The following is a 17,957-nucleotide window of genomic DNA, read 5'->3' on the forward strand; positions in this document are numbered from 1 at the left end:
TGTGTGTGTATATATATAGACTGAATCACTGTGCTGTACACCTGAAACTAACACCATATTATAAATCAACTATACTTCAGTTTAAAAAATAGTAGCTTAAAAACATACATGCCTCACTTAGTTAGCTATAGTTGCATAATAAATAGCCACAAAATCTCAATTTTTGTTGCAAAAATAAGCATTCATTTGACTCACAGGAAGTGTGGGTTGGCTAGAATGGGCCCTCCAGGCTGAGTGCAGAGAGGGCCCCTGCTGGTCTTGCCTGGGCTCACTCACACTTCTGGTGATGGGCTGTGGTGTCAACTTGATTCCACCCCACGTGTCTCTCATCCTCCTCCTGGGATCAGCGGGCTTGTCCGGTCATGAACTCTTCATGGCCATGGCAGAAACACACAAGAGCAGAAAGGAAAACGCAAGATATCTTAAGTCCTAGGCTTGAAATTGGTTGCCCTGTCATTTTATTGGCAAAATAAGACACACGGCTGAACAGAAAGTCAAGGGCAGGGAAGTGCACTCCACTCTTTTAGTGGAAGGAACTGGAAAGTCACAGGACAAAGCCCATGATAAAGACAAAGGTAAAAAATCAAAAGTGGGTATCTTGGGAGTTCAGAGACTGGCAAGGGGCCTGTGAACCAGAAAAGTGGAGGAGATAGAACCTGAGCTTAACTTGACTTGAAGGGTAAGGGTTATAAGAATAGAGAGAGAGATGGTGGCATTCTTGGTGTGAGAGATACATAAACAAGGGTAGGGAACTAGGTCAGGAAGGAGATCTGTGATGCAAAGAAAGTCACTTACACAGTGGGAGATGAGACATGAATAAGAAGACCACCGACAGGTTCAGGGCCTGAATGTCAGTCTAAATTTAGGGGTTTACATGTGTAAAATAGATAGCTAGTGGGGATCTGCTGTACAGCACGGGGAGGCCAGGCTGGTACTCTGTGATGACCTAGATGGGTCAGGGGAGGGGGGGGATGCAGGTGGGAGGGAGGTCCAAGAGGGAGGGGATATATGTTTACACATAGCTGATTCACTTCACCGTAAGCAGAAACTAGCACACCATTGTAAAGCAATTATACTCCAATAAAAATAAATAAATAAACTTAGGGGTTTAACCTAGTGGGTGACAGTCAGTGAAGAAGAGAAGAGAGTTCCAAAGAGAAAGCGATGTGCTCTGGGACCCTGCTTCTCAAAGTGACATCCATGGGCCGGCAGCCTCCGCGTCACCTGGGAACGTGTCAGACTGCAGGATCTCAGGGCCGTCCTCCAGAACCGCTGAACTGGGGTCTCATTTTTCCCAGGACTTCCAGGTCATTCTGATACATGTTGTAGCTTGAGACACACTGCACTGGAAGAGCATTCTAAAGGAATTAAAATACACAGAGATTGCAGGCAGCGTAAGAGTCTTCCGCAGAGTTCTAGCATGAACCTCTAAGCGCCTTGTTTGTGATGACAAGAGTCATGGAAAGAGATACATGTTGTGGGAGGAGAATCAACAAGGCATGATGCCTACAAGGATGGAGGAAATAATGCACAGGCCACACAGGAATTGGGTGGCCGGGCTGAGAATGCTGGTGCCCAGATGGAGGCGGGAAGGTCCGTGGTGGGGTGGGCAGCTGACAGGAGGAGATAGGGTGCGAATTGGCATTTTAGATCTACTCAGTCTGAATGATGTCATGGAAGAGTGTCTGGGGCAAAAAGCTGAATGTGTCCCCCATGAGGGAAGGAGCATTCTTAGGTTCTCCATCCAGTTTTCAGGGCCTAGAGCAATACCTGGCATAGAGTCAGCGCTCAGAAAATCCTTGTCAAGTAAGTGAGTAGCTGGTAGAGATTTGTATGGAGGCGCCAGTTGAAGTTCTCAGAAGAGGTCAGTTAGCCAGGATGGAAAGCGCAGAGCAACGTTGCCCTAGCGTGGCCCGTGGACCACCCACATGCCGGCCCCTCAGGAGCTTGTTAGAGATGCCACCTCCTGGAGCCCACCCAAGCCCTGCTAATCCCCACCCTGTCAGGGTGGAATCTGAGCGTTAACCAAGCTGCCTAAGAGATTCTGAGGCTTTCTCAAGTTTGAGGACCTTAATTCTAAAGACAGAGAAATAAAAGGAAAGGAAGACTGAAGGTCCAAATTTGGAAAGTGCCCACCATGAGGAGACCAGGAGTGGGCGAGGGAGAAAGAGAAATGAGGCGAAAGCGAAAGTGCGTGAAAATAACCACACTCCATCAGAAGGCTCTCAGCGTTCACGTACCTCAGTTTCCCCACAATCAATCCACAGTGTTGCTTATTGCACTTCCTGGGGGTAATGGTCTCTGTCAGTTTGCTGCCTGGTAGAAAAAGCCCTGTTTCGTTTTCTTCCGAGCACAGAATGGAATCGACCTTTATGACGCGTGTTGGACATGCATTGATCAGCTCCCAGAATGGACAGAGGCTTGCACTGAGGCCGGGGGTATAAGGATTAGTAACTGACAGTCCCTGCCCTTGAAACTGTCATTGCCAGGTGTGTGGATTCACAGTAGCAGCCACGGAAGTCCACGTGCTGAGAGGTGGTCAAGCGGAGGTGTGTGCAAGGGGTGCTGGGCATCGACGGGGGGAGGAGGCCTCCTCAGCGTCCAGGGAGGGCTTCTCGGAGGCAGTGGCACACGGGGATAAGCGGGGATCTGCCGAATGGACCAGGTAGGCCCACGGTATCCCAGGCAGAGGGAAGGCAGTGAGGAAGAGAACTGAAACTCCGTGGTCGCATGGGCATTTGCCCGGGGCCGCTGGGCGTTCTGAACAAGGACGGGCAGATGAGGATGGAGAAGAGGCCCGGGACTGCGGGTGGAGCCCCGCCGACCCCGCCCACCGAAGGCCATCAAGGTGGTGCAAGGGTGGGGGCAGGGGGAGGGCTGCCCCTCCCCCCCTTGCTGCCAGGGCCTCGGGCCGGCCATGGAGGGCAGCGCCCGGAGAGAGGGCGTGATCGGAGCAAGTCCCAGCACCCGCCCTCTGACTCACTCTTGGCCCTTGGAGCGCTGGCCTGTGCCGAGCAGCCCGGAGCTGCCAGGGAGGCTGCTGGGAAGCGAGGCCCGGGCTGGGCGGGCCCACTGCTCCCTCCGCTCTACACTGAGGCGGCGGCAGGGGGGCCGCCAGATGGCCGGGAAAGTGAAGAGGCAGACGGGCGAAGGCTGGTGGAGGGCCGAGGGGTCCACCGGTACAAGATGGGGAAACTGAGTCCTGGCGAAGGAAGGGGCTTGGCAACGCCACACAGCCTGATGAGAGCAGAGCTTGCCATCAACCCAGACCTCCCAGTGTGTCACCCAGCGTCTCATGCAGAGTCTCCTGTCATCAAATGAGAATAAAGGAGACTGACTTACACAAGGGTTCCGGCTCCAGGTTCTTTGGGTTGACTGACCGGTCTGGCCCAGAGGTCAGCAAACTACGGCCCGTGGACCACATCCATCCCCGCCCACTTATGCACCATCCACAGCTGCTTTCCGTGCTGCAGTGCCCCGAGAGAGCCATTACATCAGTGACCGTGTGGCCCGCAGAGCCTGGAATATTTACCGTGTGGCCCTTTAGAGAGAACACTCGTTGAGCGCTGGGCAGGCCTGATGTAGGCTCCCGTTTCAGCATGTCTGAGCATCTGAGAGGGCACTGATACGGAACATTCGGCCCATGGCGGGAGGAGTCTGAAGGTTAATAGTGGCCCCGGGGTTGGGATGTCAGTGGCCCGGGACCGCACTTTGAGAAGCTCTGCTGGAGCTCTAGCTCTGGGGAAGTGGGGCCGAGCCCGTGGGCTGCAGGGGCCAGGGCAGGGCGGGCAAGCTTCTTCTCGGAGGCCCAGAGCCTAGCCGCTGTCACCGAGCCAGGCCCCTGAGGCCTCTGCAGGGTTCCTGCCCAGCTCAGCCAAGGGCTAGCTCAGTGGCCGCAGAGGTGACGGCCCTCCCTTGTTAGCTTGTGGCTGATAGGTCAGAAGACGTATAAAATTCGTGGAGCCGCTTTCCTCCTGGGCCTCAGCCTTCCCATCTGTAAAGTGGGCATGCAGTCCTTGTGTTTGCACGGATGCCCTTCTGCGCTGTGGTGGCTGATCTCACACAAACCATACGCTCATGCCAACAATGCTGACATACCCGGGACGCTGGCAGGACACCACAAAAGCGACAGAGTGACTTAACGCTTGTTGTCTCACTACCAGCCTAGAGTCTCAACAAAGTTCACGCAAAGAGACTGAAGGAGAAGTTGGGGCTGAACATTGTGTAGAAAAACCTGGACGTGCTTCCCCACCAACAAGCACTGATGAACTTTACTAACCATCGTACAGTAGTTGTTGCCACTGAACACCTGTTATGCTCCAGGACGTCTGCGAGGCCCTGAGGGTACAAAAAATCACTGTAGGCCCTGATTTTGAGGAGCTTGCACTACCGATGGGCCCTGATCCTTGGACATTTACGATAGTCACAGCTTTAATTTGGTCCAGTATTTATAGGAAAAGAGGGGAAATGATTTATATTTTGTGTTCATTCAAAACACGTGCGCATCTTTCAATATTATTGTATTAGGTAAAAAAAAAATCAAAATGAATATCCAACAACCAGGAATACTGGTGTTTAAATAAATAAGAGGTTTGTAGACAGTAGAACAATATGCAACCATCAAAAAGTATGTCTACAGCCAGGTTTCTCAACGTTGACGTCCTACTGACATTGGGAATCAGATACTTACTGCCCTGTGCGTTGTGGGATGTTTAAGAGCAATCCTGCTTCTAATTCAGACAGCCAAAAACATCTCTAGACATTGCCAAATGGCCTCTGGGGAACAAAATCACCCCCTCCCCTCATTGAGAAGTATTGGTTCACAGTAAATTTTCTGTCACCTAAGAATTGCATATACTATTGCAGGCAAGAAAAAGAGAAAAGTCACATTTAGACAGAGATTATGCTGTTGTCTATGCAAAACAATAGGAGAAGGAGAAGCAGGAGAGAACAAAAGGGGAAGAGAGAAGAATGGGAGGAAAGGAAGGAAACAGAAATGAAAAGGACGGAAAGGAAATAGCCTGGAAGTTTAAAAATAGTTGCTTCCAAGTGGTGAGATTATAACCATTTAGATTTTTCTATAACGTTCTGCATTTTCCACAATAACGACACATTACTTCAAGATTCAGGGAAAGCATGTAAACAAAATACCAAGAAAATGCACAAGGATAGACATTAGTTCTGATTTATTTTGGTGGCTGTTTGGACAGCATGTTCGCCTGGACTGCACATTTCTGAAAATCACCTCTTCTTTCAGATTTGTCTTGGGCCTATGGATGGGGGCCACGTTTCTGAGCTTCAAGGTCTGTGGCCAGCGGGCAGGATGTCTTAGCAAGGCAGCTCAGAGGGATTGTCCCCCAGTCCGCAACCAACAGTTGGTTCAAACTGAGTCATGTTAATATTGATACAGACTTTTGCTGACTCATCTCCATTGATATATCCTACAGGCCCTCAGATCTTTCTAGAATCGGCCCCACTAATTTCTGGGAGCCTGCAGGGAATGTTTTGTGAGGTCTTAAGACATCCTTCTGCAGACTTTATGTGACCGTATGTTGATATCGCTGTCCAGTGGGACTTCACCCACAACACCGCTGCCTCTGTCCACTGCCCACCCCACCCCCACTGACATCTGTGCCCAATGCTGCCTTCCCCAGGTGTTTCCCAGGCAGGTAGGCCAGAGGTGTCAAACTCCTTCCTGCCCTGAAGCTCCTATGCTTGACTGCCAGGTGAACGTCCTTCTGCTTCTGACTCTACCATCTCCATCCATAGTTCTCAAGCTCTAAATCAGAGGTCAACAAACTTTTACTCTGAAGGGCCAGATAGTAAATATTTTAGTCTCCATGGGCCACACTGTCACTGTCACAACTTCTCAACTCTGCCACTGTAGCAAGAAAGCCAGTATAGGCGTTAGGTGAGCAAATGGGCATGGCTCTGCACAAATAAAACTTGGTATGTAGACTCTGAACTTTGAATTCCATAGACTCTTCAAGTGTCATGAAATACTAGTCTATCAGAATATTTTTTCCAACCATTTTAAAATGTGAAAACAACCGTTAACTCATGGGCCACACAAAGCTTCTAGATGTTAGGTGTCAGGCTAGATTTTGGACTGTGAGCCAGAGTTTGGCAAGCTCTGCTCTTGTGCGAGGGAAAACGCCAGGACGAGAATGTGGATGGGGCTCAGTAGGAAGACAGAAATGGGAACACAGCCCAATCTGCTTGCTTATGCAGTTATTTACTCATTCGGCGGCATTTATTGAGAGCCTGCTACATACGTGTCAGGCATTCAGTGAGGTGCTGGGTCAGAGTGAGCAAGTAAGGTAAGCAAGGGCCCTGCTCTCACCAAGCTTGCGATCTACTGGGGAGACAGAACTTGACACAATATTCAGAAATGTGCTGAGGGCTGCAAAGAATGTCAGGAGTCCCAGAAAGCATTTGCGAGGGGAGAATGAAGAAGGTGTTTAATTTTCTCTCATAGCATAACAAATTAGCACAAACTTAGTGTCTTAAAGCAACGCACATTTATCATTTCACAGTGTCTATAGATCAGGAGTCCAGGTTCACCTCAGCTGGGTCCTCTGCTCAGGGTCTTACAAGACAGTAATCAAGGGGTTAGCTGGGCCATGTTCTCATCTGGAGGCTCAAATGGGCAATAATTTGCTTCCAAGCTTATCCAAGTTATTGACAGAATTGATTTCCCTGTGTTTGAATGATTGAGAGTTCTAGACTTTTTATTGGCTGGAGGTCACCCTAAGGTCCTAGAGTGAGCCCACAGTTCCCTGCCATTAGGACCTGTCCAACATGGCTCTGGCCACTCATTTCATCATGCCTGCAACAAAAGTCTCTCCCAGGGAAGGCTTTGTCCCTCTCTTAAGGGCTTTTACCTGATTAAGCCAAGCCCTGGAGAGCAAGATACAGTAAGTCCCCTACATACGAACCTTCAAGTGGCGGACTTTCAAAGATGTGAACGTGCGTTTGCATGTCTGATAACGTAAGTTAGTTCATGTGTCTGGCGTACATTGTCACATGCGTGCATCCTCTACAAGTGGTTGTGCGTTTGTGTACTTCACTGTACAGCACTGTATAGAGTACAGTAGTACAGCATCTTTATTTCAAGCCCAGGATGTCCGGAAGCAAGCGTAAAAGCAGCGGTGATATAGCCGATTGTGTTAGTTGGGCACCTAGGCTAACTGTGTTGGACTTGCAAACAAATTGGACTTATAAATGCACTCTCGGAACGGAACTCATTCGTATGTAGGGGACTTACTGTAATTCCTTCTTGATTAACTCAAAATCATCGGATTTGGGACCTTATTATATCTTCAAAATCCCTTCACTTTTGCCATGTATTTTACTGGCCAGGGGCAAGTCACAGGTTCTGCCTACACTCAAAAAAAGGGGATCACACAGTGTGTGAACACAGGGGCAGGAATCACGGGGGACTCCCTAGGGTCTGCTCACCACAGGAGGGGAAGGTTTCTCATTGAAAGAGGTATTTCGTTGAGACCCGATGGATGAGTGTGACCTAGTTAAGTGAAGCCTAGAGGGAACAGGGTTCTAGGAAGAGGGGACAGCATGTGCAAAGGCCCTGAGGAGGAATGGTAATCTTGCAAAGCTGAAAAGGTTCAGTCTGGCAAAACGGCATTTCTTATTCTTGGCTGTACATTACCTAGAGAACTCAAAAAATTGTTGTTTTCAAGAACTATTTAAACCAATACAATTCCAAAGTTCGTGGCTTAGGGCCAGGCAACCATTTTTGCTGGTTGGTTTGTTTTCCCTAAAATCTCCCAAGGTATTTCTGAATAGGACAGGGGTTAGAGGTTGCTCAGATGTTTGGAACAGAGAGATAAGCCTATGGTAGCTCAGATCAAACGTTTTCAGTGAAGAGAGGCAAAGAATAGCTCATTGCTGTTTTCATAATGGAGACATTGGTTAAGTGTTCCTTTAAGGAAATCACATCCATGGTCTACAGAAAACAGCATTTCTTTTAGACCAACAAAGTTAGACTTTAATTGGAGACACAGCACAAGATTTAGCCAAATTGGCCAAAATGCTCTCCATCATGGCCTTCTCTCTTTTTAAAGTATCCAATCAAAATGTAGTCAGGTTTTCTTTAAGTCCCCATTTGATCCAAGAAGCTGTGCTGGAGACAAAAGATCTTAAAGCACCTTGGAAATGAGATTTTGATTTCATAGCGATTAGCACGTATTGCTTTCCAGCCATGTGTCAAGTGATACATTAGGCATCATTGTTTATGATACTATATTTAACACACACAACAGCACAACAAGAGCACAAAGAAGATACCATCAATTTCTGCTTCACGGATGAAGAAAGGGAGGCTCGGAAAGTACCTGGTACCAGACAGGGTGGCAGATGGGAAAGTGCATAGGCTTTGGAAACGGGCAAAGTCAGCTCTTTGCAAATCCCACCCCCTTTCTCCTGACCTTTGTGAACTTGGGGAAGTGACTCAGCCCCGAAAATCTCTATTTGTTAAATAGATAATACTGGTATCAACCTTCCAGGGTGGCTGGGGGACAAAACCAGACAGCCTTGCTCTGTCCTGGGAAGAAGAGTTGAGTTCTGTCTTTTCCTCTTCTTCCAGCCACCAGCAGGTAGTGAGGAGTGGATTCAGGATCCCACCCCTAAAATCCCAACTCCAAGTCCAAGGGACTTTGCTATGGGTAAAGGAGTACTCTAGAAGAAGATTCCCGCCTAGGAAAAGAGAAGATGATTACTCACGTACCTCCCAGAAGTGGAAATGTGTTTCATGTTCCATTTAGAGATCAAGCCATCTCACAGATGTAAAATTGAAAAATGGCTAGATCCTTCTCTCTCTCTCTCTCCCCCTCTCTCCCTCTCTCCCTTTCTCTCTCTCTCTGTCTCTCTCTCTTGCTCTCATTTCTCTTCTGACTCAGTTTCTTTCCAGCGAACAGAAGACAATGATAACTCCTTCTAAGTGCTGTTGACAGGTCTCTACAGGGCAGTGTCTGCACAGCCTTGACTTGTCACACCGGCTGGCTCGTTGCCATCGCTCCATAAAGAGTCTCCATTATTACAAGGACCAAAGACCGAAGAGTGAATCAAGGAACGTGGTGCAGATTTCCCCCCTATTATTCAGTGAGCAGTCATATCCAACTGTCCTTAAACCAACGACTATTTGGATTTCCTTATCTAGTCCCCCTACGTGACGTGAAGTAATGTGAAACGGAGAGAGACACCGTGTTATGTGAATAATGGAAGCTCTGACACCCCTGACCACAGTTCATTTCTAGCTCCTGTTCTGTAGGTACCTGGTGTCCAGGGTCACGTGGGCTATCACCCAGCTCCAGAAGCAGCCCCACCATGGGGAGACCATTGGCCCTTCATCCTGAGGCTGGCAGGAGGTGTCCTGGGCTGGGGGAAGCCTCTTGTAGACACAATATTAAAGCGTCCCTTCCCTTCAACCTGGAGCACGTTCTGAGGTTATAAATCACCAGCCCATGGCCAAGAACAGCCAAGTTTGACCCTCCTTGGCTTCCCTGCTAGCCTCAAAAGATTCACTCGTGCAATTCAAAAGACCCCGGGCCTCCCACCTTTACTTGGGCTGAGTATGTAACTGTAAATTCCTCCTGTTGAGTCCAGTACTATACTGAGCAAGTTATCTTTAAGAAAAGCAAATCAGAAGGCCCCTTGACTCCTAAGGGCCATTTCTGAATACACGTACGTTGCTCGAAGAGCAGTGGAAAAGAGCTGTGAAACTCTAGCTGCTGCTCGGAGAAGCAAGAGGGAGACCACGGTGCCTGCACGGGCTCCCTTAAGTAGCCTGGTGTCTCAGGGTAACTTCTGTTCCTGACAGGACAGGGCACACATTTCTCGTTTCTTGTATCCCCATGTCACCCACGGTGCCAGCAGAGGCTCTGAATACCAGAAGTAAAGGAAAGGTGGATGCACCCAGAAGTTGAGCCAGCTTTAGGAATAATTGCTAAAGGATCTTTCCAGGCTCGTCATAAATTTCTGTAGTGTCTAGGTAGAGCTGAAAAGAAGAAAAACCTAGATAATATAAACTGCTTAGGAGAGGGTAGGGGGAAAAAAACCTGTCGGATTCCAGGAAAATTTGAGATTCACAGATTGCACTTTTTTTTAAAGGAAAATGAAGGAAATGTCTTATTTGTTTCTCCATAGAACAGAAATGATTGCAAGCAAGATACAGGAGAAACTGAAAACTTGTTTTTCTTAGTTAGTATGCCAGGCTAGGCAGGAAAGGAGAGGTAATAGAAAGCAAGGGAGAGAAAGAGACAGAGAAATAAAGGGGGGGCGGGGGGGAAGAGAGGGAGGGAAGAGCAAGGCCGACTTTTCCATCAGGCCCAGGACACCTAATGTCTAGGATTCACAATACTTTTAGTCTTATTTTCTCAATTTTTATTTTTATTAAATTAATTTTAATTTCTTTTAATTTTAATTATAATTTCTTTTAAAATCAGAAGAAAAAAATGAATATAATAACAGACACGTCGTATTGCATCCTACCAGGATTATATTCATCTTTATCCCAACGCTGTCATAAAATATAATACTTAATTTTTTTTTTTTTTAATGGAGGAAGAGACCCACAAGCGCAAAAGTGCCTAGGGCTTCCCTACAAAAGTCATAACACAGTCCTAGGAAGGAGGAGAAGGGAGCTGAGGGGCAGGGAGGGGTGAGGCGAGGACAAAGCCAACAGAGAGTTAGAGGTACATATGCTACAGTTGTGAGATCTTGTGCATGGTGATAGCAGTTGTAAAAGATTCTTCCAGAGGTGGCTTTCATATGCATTATCTAGTTAGAGAGCCTGAAAAGAAGGCTTGTGACTTGGATGCGCTCTGCTTGTGACTTGGTTGCAATCACTAAAAGTTGTATTTTAACACTCCTGTGATGATTAACCCACTAGAAAAAGATTTACAAAGGCCATAAATGACTTCCAGTCATCCCATGTCTCTTTTCCTAGTCTCTTTTGTAACACGCTTCTGGGTTTAGGTCACTTAAAACCTTTCAAGTCATCTTTGTGATTATTGACCTTTAGGGAGACAAAGGTCAGATCTTCACCTTGCCTCACTCTTGGTCTCCCGAATAAGGAGCCGCCATTGCTGGTTGAGGAAATTAGAGAAGCCTGACATCGTTCCCAGGCATCGTTCATATGAAACTTTTGTTTTCATTTTCAGTATTGGAGTCCTGGTGGCTGGCCTCCAGGCCTGGCTTCCCTCGTCTGCTGTAGATCCCTGGAGCTGGAGCCACCCCAGGGAGTCTTCCTAAAGCTTGTTTCTCTGGAGTGCCTGAGGCCCTGCCCAGAAATAGGGGCAGACAGCCATGTCAATGACAAACTAGCCCATGTAACCCTTTATAGCTTGCACTCAGTGAAGCACAATTTTCCACAAGAAAGTATCCTTCTGAGTTTGTCTAGAAAATAACAGTACCACAAAACCCAGCTCCACTATTTAGTGCGTAGGTGACGATTTAGTCAAGGTGATCTGTGCCTCTGTTTCCCTGTGTAAAAATGTGACAAGCAATACCTTCTATGCAAGGTTGCCGTCAAGATTGAAATTAAATTATGTATATGAAGCACTTAGCACATGCTTGCTGAGTATAGGTATTAGAAGGTGGCTGTTATCAGTACTATTGTAATATAATTTTCAGTTCAGTTGTTAAGGAGATGATACCTATTGTACAAAGATTTAAAGTATTGAAAAGTATAAAGAAGCAAAAAAGAACTCACCCATAATCTTTCCACCTAGATGTAACCAATTGGACATTTTGACATTCCCCTACCCCACTCATATATATTTTTTAAATTTTACTGAAGTATAGTTGATTTACAATGTTGTGTTCATTTCTGCTGTACAGTGACGTGATTCAGTTACACATATATATTCTTTTTCATATTATTTTCCATTGTGGTTTATCACAGGATATTGAATATAGTTCCCTGTGCTGTACAGTAGGACCTTGTTTATCCATCCTATATATACTAGTTTGCATCTGCTAATCCCAAACTCCCAATCCTTCCCTCTCCCACCCCCCCAACCCACTCATATGTTTAAAAGCATTTCAGATATAAAGTATTGAAACTAATGAGAGAGTACACCAAAGTTGCTAGATTCCACCCCAATACACACAAATCAATTGTGTTCTTATTGTACGTAATTACCAAATGCATTATTAAATTAGTGTGATTTACAATGGCAACTAAATAATAAATATTTAGGGGAAAACTGTAATAAAAATGTACACAACTCTATAATAAAAAATAGAAAACATAGTCTTAAGTCATAGAAGAAAATCTCAGTATGTGAAGATATAGATCATGGTCATGGTGAGCAGATTACAAACTGGCAATTCTTCCCAGTGTATTTATATTTACATTCAAAGTAGTTCCAATGAAAACCCCAGCAAGGAACTTGAGAAGAGATACCAACATTTCATATGGGAGGTGAAAGAGGAGAGAAGTCAAGACCATTTTGAATAAATAGAACAAAATAAGGGACTTAACCAGGTTTGGAGGTTTATTATAGATCTATAGCAAATAGCAATCGTGGCAATGTTATAGGGAGAGAAAAACAAACCAATGGAACTGAATAAAAAGCTTCAGAACAGAGCCATGAATTTATGGAAACCTGACTGTTGAAAAGACTTTCTGGTGAAGGAAAAGGAGCCTTGCTGTTTGCTCTTAGGACCAAGGTGCTCGGCCACTTCCTAACACCGTGGAGCCCATCGCCTTGGTCTGCAAACCCCAGGGTCTACATGTAAGACTCCCTCCCCACCAAACCCCAGATCTCCAGGATCCAGCTCTGACCCCATTGGGTTCCTACGAGCTTTCTGGATGCCTGCAGAAAGGTCTGGGCATGTCTGTGTCTCTGCCTTTTCTGGGCATTCTAGCAGAGAAGAATCCGGGTGATTACAGACTGTCCCCTCATGGTCCTGACTCTTGGGAGATCTTTCATACCACGGAAGGGTAAAGTCAGGAGGCATTTCACCCAGGTGTCCTCCTACTGAGGAAGAGCGGAGAAGGCTTCCAGAATGGTCTCTCACCATGGCTTTCAAAGGAAGAGCAGGAGAATGAATAGGAGAAGGAGAAAAGGAAGGAGGAAGAGGAGGAAGAGGAGGAGAGTCATTGCTGCATCAAAGAAGTGTAGAAAATGCTATTTTTAAAGAAAGCTGGACACATTTTTATAATCACAGTGTCTCTCAGAGCTTAGCTACTGTAGCTCTGACCCTGGCCATACATTAGTCTCACCTGGCAGGAATGGAATAGGGGAGGATGGGGAAGCAGGGCATTAAAAATAAAGATGCCAAAGCCTCACCCCAAGAAATTCTGATTTAATTGGTCTAAAGTAGGGGGGCTGGCTGATCATAGAAATCTTTTTAAAGTTCTTCAGGTGATTCTGATATGCAGCTATGATGAACTTCATTACCTTCCTGTGCTAATGTGCTTTCAGATCTGTAAACTCCTTTTCCACACGTAGTTGACCACATTTATCTGCTTCTGTTGTACCCTGGTAGGAACGAGTATAGTTTTCAGTAGAAGAAAACATCTGGAACCTGGGATTTTTCTGCCACAGATGTTTTTCTCCTTTAGGTGGAAAGAGGACAAGATTAAGAAATGAGTGTCTTCATCAACTTCAGATTATTTAATGATACCAACAATTGGCATTCAGTGAATCTTAAGGATTTTGTCTTTATTATCTCGTTTAATCATTAAGGCATCTCTGAATGCTTGGTACTGCTATTACCCGCCTTTTACAGTTGAGAAACTGAGACCAAGAGAGATTAGGTGACTTGCCCAATGTCACACAGGTAGTAACGGTCAGAATCAGGATGTGAATTGGATCTGAGTGCCTTCAGTGTCTGAGTTCTACATTAAGTATGCTCTACTGTCTCTATTTTTTAAATGTGGTCCATGCCACCCAATTATTCATTCTAGAATCCTAGAACCCATCTAGTTCTCCATGAAGGGAAGGGACTTGGCCACCTTTCTGCTGCTGAAACGAGTCCCACGAAATAGCTATTCTGAACCTGTCATTCCCTGGGGTTTGTGATTAGCCAATATCCTTCTGTAACCGGCCCCCTCTCTCCCACTCCATGCCAGGAAGAAAGGATGACCATTGTGCTCCAGGCTGCCGGGGGGCCCCCTAGGAAGGCAGCGAGGGGCCCCAGAGGACCGCTTGGCAGTCTGGGCCACGTGGTGATGGGCCGAGGCTTGCACAGGCTGGGCAGAGTGATTTGCAATCAGTTGCAAGTGATTACACATTGTTTCCCATCGATAGGCAGAGGGAGCCCTGACGGGATAATGAAATGCAGCTGATGGAAAATCACAGCTGACTGTCAACAGCGGGCTGTGCACAGCCCTCCAATGCTGCAGGCGAGCCTTCTCCCCTGCAAAGGCCAGGAGCCGATCAGAAGAATGTTAATGCCAAGCCCCTTCACAGTGCCAAGGAAAACTGACCTGACCGGAGTGTCCGCCAGTCAGGTATTAGATAAGCAGGTAAGAACAGGACACAGGGACTCCCTCTGGACAAACCACACAGCTTCCCAGCCTGGGGCTCCAAATAGACTTCCTAAAACTTAGGAGAGCCCGGTCCCAGACAGGCAGCCCGGCCAGAGGCCTGGAAACCAGGGCCACAAGGGATGGGGTCTCTTGACTTTGCCGGACTCCCAGAGAAACAGGTCTCTTTGACTGTGCCTTACCTGGGCAGGGCTAGGGAGCGAGGCTGAGCGTTTTCCTCGCTGTGCTCAATGAGAGAATCTGTTTAAATGATCTTTCCATGGCTCACTTCGCTAAGGGCCAACTTGAGCCCTCTTTATCCTTCTGTTGTCAAGGAAAAACAGCTGTGTACTTCAGTTGAAGTCTCCTTCCATGACGGTCATTACTGCCTCCCCAGTACGAGATAATGGGCTTGAATTTCCCAACTAGATGGGAGTTGCTTAAATCTTGACTCTCCTGGTAAAGGCAATCCGTGATCCCAGAGTGGCCTTCCCGAGGAAGGTACTATTCAACTTAGCCTCCATGCTTCATTACCCTTCCCAGGGGGCATGCAAAGAAGTCCCCAGTCGATGAACTTGTTAAGAGCACAACTCTGGTTCCAGATCTTTAACCCAGTTTCCCCCCAGACCATTTCTATCTACTGAGTTCAGCCTGCACTGTCCCCGCAGAACTGGGTGGAATCCTTTTCAATAAAAGGTAGAATGTGGCCAATTCATGATTGACTAGTGAGTGCCTACAAGAAAAAAGAAAGTGCAAACAGTTAAAATGGTCAAACCCTAAGTGAAACCATTAGTTTTTATTTTGTTTGGCTAACAGCTTACGATGTTAGCCAAAGATGTTGAACATCTTTCATGTGTTTATTTGCCATCTGTATCTCCTCTTCAGCTTACAGTAATAAAATACTACTTTATTTTAATTAAATGTTTTATTTTGAGAAAACCGTAGGTTTACAGGCAGTTGCAAGAAATGATGCAGCAAGAGCCCATGTAGACTTTACCCCATTTTCCTCAATGGTAGCACCTGCAAAATTATGGTATAATGTCACAGCCAGGATATTGACATTGTTACAATCCACTGATTCTCAAATATCCCTGTTTTTACTCATTGGTTCTATGCAGTTTTATCACATGAGGAGGGGTTTTCTGTATCCAGCACCACAGTCAAGATTCAGAGCAGTTCCATGACCACAGGGATCCCTTGTGCCACCCTTTTGTAATCTCCCCTCTCTGCCTCATGCCTGGCCATTTCTATAATTTCCTCTCTTCAAGAATGCTATATAAAATGGAATCATACTGTACGTGACCTTTGGAGGTTGGCTTTTTTCACTTAGCGTAATTATCTGGATTCATCCAAGTTGGTGGATGAATCAATTCTTCATTCATTTTTTTTTTATCACTGAGTAATATTCCGTGGTGTGGATGTTCCAGTTTGTTTAACTAGTCAACTGCTGAAGGACAACTGGGTTGCTTCCAGGTTGGAGCTATTATGAATAAAGTTGCTCTCAATATTCATTTCCAGGTTTTTGTGTGAACATCCATTTTCATTTTTCTGGGAAAATGTTCAAGAATGTAATGGCTGGGTCATATGACAATTGTATATTTAGTTGTATAGAAGTTGGCAAACTGATCTCCAGAGTGGCTATACCATTTCACATTTCCACCGGCAGTGTACGACTGGTCCATTTCTCTGCATCCTCAATAGCATTTGGTGATGTCACTATTTTTTTTAAGTATTTTTATTTATTTGGTTGTGCCGGGTCTTGGTTGCGGCAGGCGTGCTACTTAGTTGCGACTCACCAGCTCCTTAGTTGCGGCTCACCGGTCCTTAGTTGTGGCATGCAAACTCTTGGTTGCGGCATGCATATGGGATCTAGTTCCCTGACCAGGGACCGAACCCGGCCCCCTGCGTTGGGAGCATGAGTCTTAAACACTGCGCCACCAAGGAAGTCCCAGATGTCACTCTTTTTTATTTTAGCCGTTCTGATAGGTGTGTGGTGATATCTCATTGTGGTTTTAAGTTGTACTTATTCAGTGACTAATGATGTTGAACATCTTTCATGTCTTTATTTGCCATCTGTATCTCCTATTCAGTGGTATGTCTATTCATGTCTTTTGTCTATTTTTTAATTGGACTGCTTTTTTTTTTTTTTTTTTTACTGTTGAGTTTTGAGAGTTTTCTATATATTCTAGAAACTAATCCTTTGTTGGATAGGTGACAGACTCTGTTCTCTCAGGCCGTGGCTTTCCTTTTTATGCTCCTAATTGGATCTTTCACAGAGAAAAAGGTCCTAATTTTGATGGCTTCCAGTGTATCAGTTCTTCCTTTTGTAGATCATACTTTTGGTATCAAGTTTCTTTGGATCTCTTTGACTAGACCTAGCTTCTGATTTTCTCATATTATATTTTTAGAAGTTTTATAGTTTTATGTTTTCCATTTACAACCATGGCCCATTTGAAGTTAATTTTTGTATAAGCTATGAAGTTGAGGTCACGATTCCCTTTTTTTGCCTCTGAATGTCCAGTGGCTCCAGCCCCATTTGTTGAAAAGGCTCTTCTTCCTCCATCAAATTGCTTCTGCACCTTTGCTAGAAATCAGTTGGACGTATTTGTATGGTGAATAGTTTTTAAAGTTTGAGTCAAACAGCAAGTCAAAGAACAATATGTATGGTATGATCCCATTTTTATTTGAAAACATAAATATACATTTGTATTTACATATTCACAGTGATGTTTATTGTGATTATCTCTAGAGGTTGAGGCAGGAAGATTTTCACCTTATAGTCTTAAAGGTAATGGTTTATTGAGCATTTATTGTGTGACAGGTGCTATTTAAAATTTTATAATTAACTGTTATTGTAAAAACTTCATGATCATGATTACTAAATTATTACTAACTCTCATATAGCCAGGTACTATTCTTAAATGCTTTACATATATCCTCTCACTTAACAATCACACCAACCCCAAGAGTTAATTTCTGTTATTATTCCTATATTACAGTAGGGAAACAGAGTTTTAAGACATTGTGCGCCAAAGGCCACAGAACAATAAAGCTGCAGAGATATAGACCCAGATATTCTGACACTACAAACAGCCCTCTGAGCCCCTGCATTGCACTGTTTACCTGTGTGTTGTATGAATTATTTGACAACATAAAGTCATATTTTTTGTAATCACAGAAGGAAGAAGATGACTTAAAATAATGCAATCTGATTTGCAAAAAAAAAGACATGCCTTCTTTTTGACCAGTTTAGCTGCAATAACAATTCACCAGTTGTCTGAGCTTATGGTCTGTGTATGGTCTATGAGAATATTCTTTTCAGGATTTTTTTCCACTGTGAATGTCTAAAACTTCTAAAGTATTCTAATATATTATAGTTTCCAACAAGAAATCATTTTTAAAAGAATATATTTTTTCTTGAGAATCATGCCTGACCGGTTTCAGATGGCTCCTGAGAATG

The 17,957-nt window shown here is 45.3% G+C and overlaps 1 protein-coding gene across 8 annotated transcripts in view; it reads left to right on the forward strand.

Annotated features, from left to right (window-relative positions):
* The window catches only part of LOC309616161 (uncharacterized protein), a 153,441-nt gene that overhangs the window by 68,667 nt on the left and 66,817 nt on the right, over nt 1-17,957 (forward strand). Inside the window, exon 6 of one of the 8 annotated variants that reach the window (XM_082366434.1) lies at nt 20-2,816. The exons of the other annotated variants lie outside the window; for them this stretch is intronic. The gene's annotated coding sequence lies outside the window, so the exon portion shown is untranslated. Of the gene's footprint in view, nt 1-19; nt 2,817-17,957 lie in introns of those variants that run through there. 8 annotated transcript variants of the gene reach the window in all.

Source organism: Balaenoptera borealis (assembly GCF_965194805.1).
Source record: "Balaenoptera borealis genome assembly, chromosome: 19".
NCBI lineage: Eukaryota > Metazoa > Chordata > Mammalia > Artiodactyla > Balaenopteridae > Balaenoptera > Balaenoptera borealis.